A 9,093-nucleotide genomic window follows, 5' to 3' on the forward strand; every position below is an offset into this window, starting at 1 on the left:
GGTTGGAGCATAATCTTCTTACGTACAAGCTATGTATACATAATGGACAATGGTCGGAGTATAACGATGCTGATCAGGCGAGCTTATAAATTAACATGCTGTCTAAGTAGATGACAGCAGCATGGAGGAGCCTAATGTCAGTTGTCAATGTCGTCGCTGGTCAAGTTACTAATAAATTTTTGTATCGACAAAACATGTCTAAGACCCTCTATGGGAGAGTTAACATCTTCAAGTCTTCAGTTACGGCTGATGTTGTTGCTTGATCTCCTGTTCAAGGAAGTTCCTTGCGAAGATGCCATGTCCTGGCTGGGGTAGGTTAGAGAATTGAGTTCTCATGAATTTGCTTCTAACCCTTTTTAGCCAACATATAGTGCAGATAGTTAGACTGTGAAACACTTAACAATGAAGCTCTTTGTGAACTACTAAAACATTGAGGGTTTCTGTTATAAATCCGAATATCTATTTTTCACGAACAATTTGTTTGCAAAAGCAAAGGCAATGTGAGAACTACTAATGCTTAAGTGTCGCTGCTCCTGAACTTCTGATTTTCTGTCAATTGTGTGTGACAACTACTAAATTGAAGGTTAAATAGATGGCATGTGAAATACTCGGTGCTATCAACTAGGAGTCATAGCATTGGCAGGGTAAGTGAAGTTATACTCTGTCGATATTATCATCTACACAGAAGAACTCACATATATTTTCTATTCATATACACTTTTTGTGACTATGTAATTCTCAAATAAGATAGTTTCAAATGGTTTATATCTCCAAATTGAAGACCACCTTTTAATAATGTTGTGGTGTGTGTTTAGGTGATTCAATATAAATCACAGTTTACTTCTCCATATAATGTACTCCCTTTGATCCATTTTAATTGTTGCTGATTTAGTAATGGCGACAATTAATATGGATCAGAGGGAGTACTGATTTTTGCTGCTTTGAACAAGGTAAGAGGTCTGTATAATGATGGTCTTCTCTTTTTGCGAGAATGATGACTTCTCATGCCGAGCGAAATATATTTTAATGCTTTTATTAAACTAACCACAAATCTGAATGTGGTCATGTATTTAGGTAATGGTATGTAGCTGTGTTTGGTTGTTTCAACAAAAAAAATGAATGTTGGTTTCTTATGTTTGCACACTCACGCGATAGAGAGCTTTTCTGATATGAAACTTTTTGGAAATGCCAAGATGTGTGGAGAGTTTACAATCTTTGGTGATCTTAAGAGAAATTAAGATTCTAGGAGAAAATTTAAGTAATAATGTTTCTGATCAAGATGTATCTGTTTACGTAAATTGTATTGCATAATAACTATTCGAAGACATTACCTTGATGTCTGGTCTTATATAGTTTTTTTGTTTATGTTTTTTTAATGGATGTTGTATCAACTTCGCACATGTACTATAATTTCATTACAAAGGACAATCTAGCATAATAGTTAACGCAAGATGGTCATGTCACTACTCCAAATCTCTGTAGGAACTCTACAGGATAGGATTTGCAAAGGAAAAAAATAATCCTTTGAAGCCCTTCGGTTTATTGGAATGGATTCCTATTCCTATGTAGGATAGGAATCAATCCTTCATAATTTGGAGGAAAAAACATTAGCCTAGACTCAATGGGAAAATTTCTATCTTATGCACCAAATGGCATCTCCAAATGGCATCCCTTTCTCTATCGGAATTGAGATGTATGTCATTTCACTTCCTATGATTTTTCTATTCCTATAAAATTTCTATCCTATGAACCAAAGGAGGCATAAATTTATGAAATATTATTTATTCTCCAATCTATCATGTCCGCTTATTTTCTCTTCCACTGTCTGTTTGATGAATAAGCTTGCACTATATTGAATGAAGTTTAATTATCATGATCTAGAGAAATAAGAATGTTACACTCCCTCCGATCCACATTAATTGTTGTTGATTTAGTACAAGTATTGTTTAACTTTAATCATATAAGATGTTTCTAATTATATGAAATGATCTTTTAGTCGTTGGATGGTAGAATAGAATACAAAAGATATGCTTATTTTTTTGCATATGCAATATATGTTCACAAAGCACGTAAGTTGCATTACTGCCTCACGTTGATGACATTATATCTAAACATTTAACAATGTTTCTTTTGGTGATATTCCAAATAAATATTTACCATCTAGGTAACGAAACATATTTACGGCTGAAATTACATTGATTAACTTAGACACTCACATGTATTTGTGTTTACCAATGGTTAAAGTTACTTTCATTGCTTCTGGAGCGTGTTCCAATATATTTACATATGTTTCAATTGTTCTGTGCAAGTAGGCACTTATATTAATATGTGGGTTACACCATAGATAATTTGTGTATATTACATACAAATAAAATATGAAGTGAAATATAAAGTGAGAAAATGACAAATTGTTAAAACTAGCCCGTGCAGATGCACGGGTTCACGACTAGTGTATCTAATTTGTTGTTTGTGTATGCTTTATCATCACTGGTGCCAAACTATAATGCCAAGTGGATATATTCGGCTGTAATTTTTTTATTGTATAGTGTAGGATTATTGTACGTTTCTATGCCTTAGTCTTTTTATTGTACTAGCAAAAATACCCGTGCGTTGCTACGGGAGACACAATTGATGTGTATTAATTTAGTTAGAATTAAATAAGCAAAACACAATGATTGTTCATGCGAAATTTAAAGCGCACCAAAATTTTAGACCCACACAATAGGAAGTTATATACGGATTCCAAATGAACTTGAATTTTCTATATAGAGCTATGATTCATCGTCATATTCTAAGTTAAAATTGAACTGGTTATCTTCTCCCGACTTGAAATATATTCCATGATGGTTGTAGATGTGGTGTTGGCATGTATTGGGTGGCTGGTGAGCACCAATTGTCCGTGCTGCTGTCACACAATATTAACAAAATAAAAAAAGTGGAAATACGCATTTTACACAAACAATTCTAAGAAACAAAAATAGTAGGTATCAAGCTCTAGAGGTCCTAAAACATGGTTTCAATTGTAATAAGGAAAAGACGTACTGCCTTATCTTTCTAAATAACATTAAAAAGCATAAATAATGAGATGACACGGTTGGTTGACATATTAATACATTTTATGGAAGACTTTAATTGACTCGGTAGCAGGCAATTTGCTTTTATTATTGGGCATGTAGAGATCGATAAGAAAAAAAATGTTGTTAGTGTCGATACAAACGGCCATCGTTGCAACCGGAGAAACAAAAAATTATACATTTCTAGAGGTACATTGTTGTTGCTAATTCTTCCTTTCGTCACCATTGTAAATGGTGGTCTAGTTTGTCCGGATCACACAATCCTCCTCAACCATCTTCAAATATTCAGCCCATAATCAAATCATTCCTTTCCGGATCATACAGTCAACCGTCTTCAAGTATTCAGCACACAATCTTTTTTACCTTATTAAGGATCCCATCCATTTAAATATTCTGGCAAGGCCACCACAATCCTTCCTTACCTTATTAAGGATCCCATCCATTCAAATATTCTTCTGAGCCCACACCATCCTTCCTTTGAATTAGTCATATATTTAGCCACAATAATTAGCTGCCCTTTTTTCACAGCTATTTGTTAATTACTGCGACAGTTGTATATTAACTGGTTTGATTGTGTTCAAAATTGCGAGGTGGGACTATTCTTCACGCAATATGTCTGTGTCAGTTGGTTGTTCTGGCAGAAAGAATTAGACAGATCCCACGCTCGATTCTGCATTGTAGTAGGGTTTTGTTTTTAGACATAGGTTTTTTTTCTTTCTCCAAGACCTAAGATAAGAAAGCTTGCACCTAGCCCATAAGGAAGGCCCATGTTTTTTGTGGCTAGTTAGATGGGCTGGCGTGGCTGCCTGTACCCAGACGTACAATTCTTTTAAAATTCGATAGAGAAGAGGAGACGTGGAGCGAGGTAGGATAGAAAATAGTACCACTTCGTAGGAACCGGCAAAAGAGACCATGTAGGGAAGAAGTGAAAAAAAGAATGATGATGAACCTGACTGAGTCAATCCGTACTTTATTATTATTAGAGAAAGATTATTATTATCAACCCAACGTAGGAATTATGCCCGTGCGTTGCAACGAAAGATAAAAAAATTCGTCACATTAATGCATAAAATAAGAACACTAAGCATGATGAACTGTGGATTTATCTTACCTACCTATCCATGCCTAGCTTTTGATGATAAATTGTGAATTTATCTAACCTACCAAATATGTCCATTTATTGAATTTTTTAGGATACAAAAAAATATTATTTATTGAATATATTTTACACAGAGATATATATCTTCATATGAAACAACGGTGCTGCATCTTGTTGACTCCCGACTTGGCTTGCCTCCAGGCTGCTTGTGAACGTATATAAACAAGTGGGATCGTTTTATGGGAGCAAGGCGATACTATAACGTTAGTTGTACCAACAATCGGAGGTGCAACCGTGCATGGTTCAAGTTTTTTTTAGCATCTGTTTGGCGCACTATTTTTTTTCCTTTATTAGCCAACCTCTGACGTCAACCCAAAACTAACTGCCTAATCAAAGCCCAAGAGTGGGTCGAAGCCCATCAAACGGCCAGTAGCCAAGGCCCAGCCTAGGTCGACCTCCTCATCACTTCGCTAGACATGCTCACTACTAGACACGGTCTTTCCATCGATCTCAAGTTGCCAAGCTAGCGCCGCCACCTGCTTGCCGGCTCCACCGCCTCTTCTCATTTCTTCCACGTCCTTTTCCGTCGACCTCACCGGCTCCCGGGGCTCTGCCTCTCAACCATCGAGACCCTGAAGCAAGCGGCAATGTCCACCGTTGCGGACGTCCCTGACAACATCCACTTCTCCATGGCAAATGTCTTCACACACCGACGACCACCTTCCTGTAGTTCCTCTTACCTCCATGCTCCTGTGCCAGCGCGCATCTGACGCCGTCCCAACCACACCCGCATGCATCGACCACCTCTAGCATGCTGGCTGCTCCTGCCACAAAGCTCTTTCTCCCGATGAGTTCAGCGTCACTAGCCTCTGTGCGACCTCTCCACGACACGTCTTCTGCCGCCCCGGTTCGCGTCAGCCCCGATCTTTCTGCGTGTTCCGGCACCTCGCATGCACCGCCAGCCAGCGATGGTGGCTGCTCGTCATGTGCCTTGCACCACAAAACTGTCGGGTGAGAAGAAAGAAAAACAAAACAGTAGGCAAGACAAAATGTTTTGAACTTACAAAAGTACTGCGGGTTAATTACTCAAAAACAGAAGGACTTCTTTGAAAAATGCTACGACGGTGAACCCGACAGACTCAACCCGTGCTTTATTATTAGGGAAAGATAGTGTATGTTTTTAGAGGCGATAGTATAGAGTAGGATAATTCTTGAATTTGGTATATCGTTCAAACGGGGGCCCACACACCCAAACATTTCCTGGATGCCGTACAAATGAACAAACGTGTGTAATCAAAGCAGGCATTAATTGGGCTGGTCAAAATAATATTAAGTGGATCCCAAATGATGTGGCCCACCGTAACAACGACTCTTAGCAGGCCGTTAATAGGCCAAAAGCTCGATAGGGCCGCATAAATGGAAATGGCCTGCAGTCCTGTAGCAGGCCGAAATAGATTTCAATTTTGTTTCGTCCCTTTTACTTTACGGGCCAGTAAGAGGCCGAAAGTGTTATGGGGTAGAGGAGGCCCAATTTGTAAACTAGGCTGTTAACAGGCTGAAAGTCGCGCTGGGCTGGAATGATGCCTTGCAGAACGTGGGCCCCTAATGGACCTAAAGTCAAAGACCCAACTGTTGTGCAGGCCGTTAACAGGCCGAGAGACAAAATGGGCTAGGATTTGGCCCATTTACCGAATGGGCCGATTACAGGCCTAATGTCACGGCGGGCTAGAATTGGCCCAACTGTAGAATGGGTCGAGAAAGGGCCGAAAGATGTTCCGGGCCGTTAACGGGCTGGAACTAACGATGGGCCGCTAACAGGCTGAAAGAAGCTTAGGCCGCAATTGGGCCCAAAGATGTAGCGGGCCGTTAACGGGCTAAAGCTGATGATCGGCTGGAAATTGTCAAATGTAGAATGGGCCTTTGATGGGCCAATTCTGTGTAACTTGTATGGGCCATGCTTGTAAATGGGCCTGACTCAAGTAGGCCGCTAATGGGCCGGCCCGCTTATTTTGACAGGCCCGGCCTTTTCACTGGAATGGGTCTCTGTTGGGCCGTGCCACGTGTCGATGTATCATAGGCGCCTCCTGTCCAATGAATGGATGATATCTGTCCCAACGGTGAGCCAGCACGTGTTTCCTCCGGCCAATGAGAATTTTACATGTGGAAAATCCTCATTGGTCTGGGCTGTTAGCAGGTTATCGGATCCAAAACCGGACCCAGTAGCTTAATGGCGACCCGTTACGGTGGATGCCATGTGTCGGTCACCCTTGACGAAAGCACTTCTGTGATGCGTGATTTATCGTCATGGAAGTGGACACTTATGTATGATAATTTTCGTAATGTCGTGGAACACTTCTATGATAGCACATGTATGAGTATCTTGATTCAGTCATAAAATTGTCATGGATGTACATGCATGACAGAAAATGTGATCTACTGTGACAAACACGTATCATCACGGAAGTGTCTTTTTTTGTAGTGCATCAGGGTACGGTGCTCTTCCACAACGGAAGCACGTTGAAGCGCTTCCCTCAACGCGTCCGACATCTTCGGGTGGATAGAGGTCGAGGGTTGAGTCGACGCTCCCCCTTCCCTTAAAGGGGGCTGCTCGCTCGACTCCGGAGCCACGTGGGTCTCCGGAGTCGTATTCGGCTGGGGGCCAGACTGATCCGGGCCCCCGTCATTAGTTTCCATGGGGATAGTGTCCCCCATGTTTTCAACAGCCGAGGCATTACCCTCTGGCACCGTTTTAGCGGCCTTCTGCACCTCCCCCTAGCCTGGAGAAGTCCTTTGTTACAACACCTTGGTGTCATCCACGGCTCGTGGCGGAGAGGCTCGCGGAGGCGTTTCGCTCTCCATCATCTCCAGCGCCTGTGAGTTTCCGAAGACGACGATTGTTGGGGGAGATCACGGGCTGGACTAAAAACACGTAAATAAAATATTATCCTATGATCTGTAAAAGACCAGATGTAGGTATAGTATCTTTGAATACTTATGATTCGGTGGGGGGATTCGGCCTTAGGCGCCGCTCGGGGATGATTTTGGTGTCCGATTCAGAATCATTTAAAAGGGAAATCTTCCCCTTCTTGGACACCTCTGCTTCTAGGTCCGCGAAAGCCGACCTTTTCTTCTCTCCCTTGAGGGGAGAATTGCTCTCCTCCTCTTCCTCCTCATCTTCATCTCCTTCGTGGGGGGAGAGAACCTCAGTGTCTTCGGACGCGATGTCCGAAGTACCTTTACGGCGGAGGCCACTTCTGTTCTCCTTGCCCTTCTTCTTGGCCTTCTTCTCCGGTGCCTGGTACGGCGCTGGAACCAGCATCTTCGTTAGCAGAATAGTTGGGTCTTTGGCAGCGGAGCTGGACATTTGGTCCGCTCCGCTTTCTTTGTCCAGCCATGAAGGACAAAAGGAAGGCTTAACATACTCCTCGAATCTACAAGTAGAGGTTATGTTCGCAAATCTGAAAACTTACTGGAGTGGCCAAGGCTGAGGTCTTCGGCCGTTCCCGTCCATGATTTCTGGGCCTTGAAAAGCAGCTTCTAGATTTCTTTGTGCGTCATGCCAAAGAAGTGCTGCAAGGTCCGAGGGCTGGCCATCTTGAACTCCCACATATGGAGAGTCCGACGCTGGCAGGGGAGATTCCGGCGAAAAAGTATCACCTGGATCACATCAGCAAGGCTGGTGTTCTTCTCTATCACGCCCTTGACGTGCTTCTGCAGCGTCGTCACCTCATCGGACGATGCCCAGTCTAGGCCCTTTTTAACCCACGATGTGAGCCACATTGGAGGCCCATATTTGAACTAAGGAGTAGCGGCCCATGTGGCATCACGAGGTTCTATGACATAGAACCACTCCTTTTGCCATCCCTTCACGGTCTCCATGAAGGCCCCTGGGGCCAAGTGACGTTGGGGAGCTTGCTCACCATGGCGCCGCCGCACTCCGCGTGTTGACCATCGACCAGTTTTGGCTTCACATTGAAGACCTTCAGCCATAATCCGAAGTGGGGGGGGGATGCGAAGGAACGTCTCACACACGACGATGAACGTCGAGATGTGGAGGAAGAAATTTGGGGCTAGATCGTGAAAGTCTAGCCCGTAATAGAACATGAGCCTGCGGACAAAAGGGTGAAGAGGAAACCCTAGTCCACGGAGAAAGTGGGGGATAAATACCACCCTCTCATTAGACTCCGGAGTGGGGACGACCTGCTTTTCGGCAGGAAGCCAGTGGACAGTTTCCGCGGCCAAGTACCCCACTTCCCAGAGTTCCTTGATGTTCTCCTCCGTGATGGAGGAGGCCATCCAGTTTCCTTGAGCGCCAGATCCGGACATGGCTGGAGTGTTTGCTGGGGACGTAAAGAATTGAACTCAGGAGCTGGAGCTCGAGGGTGGATGGGCTGAGGAGGAAGAAGGCGTGGCGTAAAAAGATGGATCTTTATGTCCTTATAAAGGTAGTGAATATCAAGCGCCCCCACGATCCTTAAAACTCGCCTATTCCCAAGGGATCGTGCTAACGGCACGGTTGGATTACCCAAACCCGTATTGATGAGAAGCCTGTAATAAGGGGACACGATCTCTGTTTTGACAAGACGTGTCAATGAGGACCGCGCCTCGAAATACGAAGTGGGAGGCTAAAAAACGGTTCAAAATAATAATAACAAGGCGAGAACATAACGTCTCGCCGGAAAAGCTGTCCATGGACAGGACTTTTTTTGTTCAAGTGTTTTGCCCTTGTGGTTCAGGGTTGTGGCTGTTATACGTAGCCAAACATAGTTCTATTGACCTACTTCTTTGGAGTATTCGGAGGAGGAACCCACCTTGCAATGCCGAAGACAATCTGCGGGACGGACACATCGTCATTGAAGCCTAGTTTAGGGGCTACTAAGGGAGTCCTGGATTAGGGGGTCCACGGGCGCCCGGGCTATG

This window comes from Triticum urartu, chromosome 1 (assembly GCF_003073215.2).
Source record: "Triticum urartu cultivar G1812 chromosome 1, Tu2.1, whole genome shotgun sequence".
NCBI lineage: Eukaryota > Viridiplantae > Streptophyta > Magnoliopsida > Poales > Poaceae > Triticum > Triticum urartu.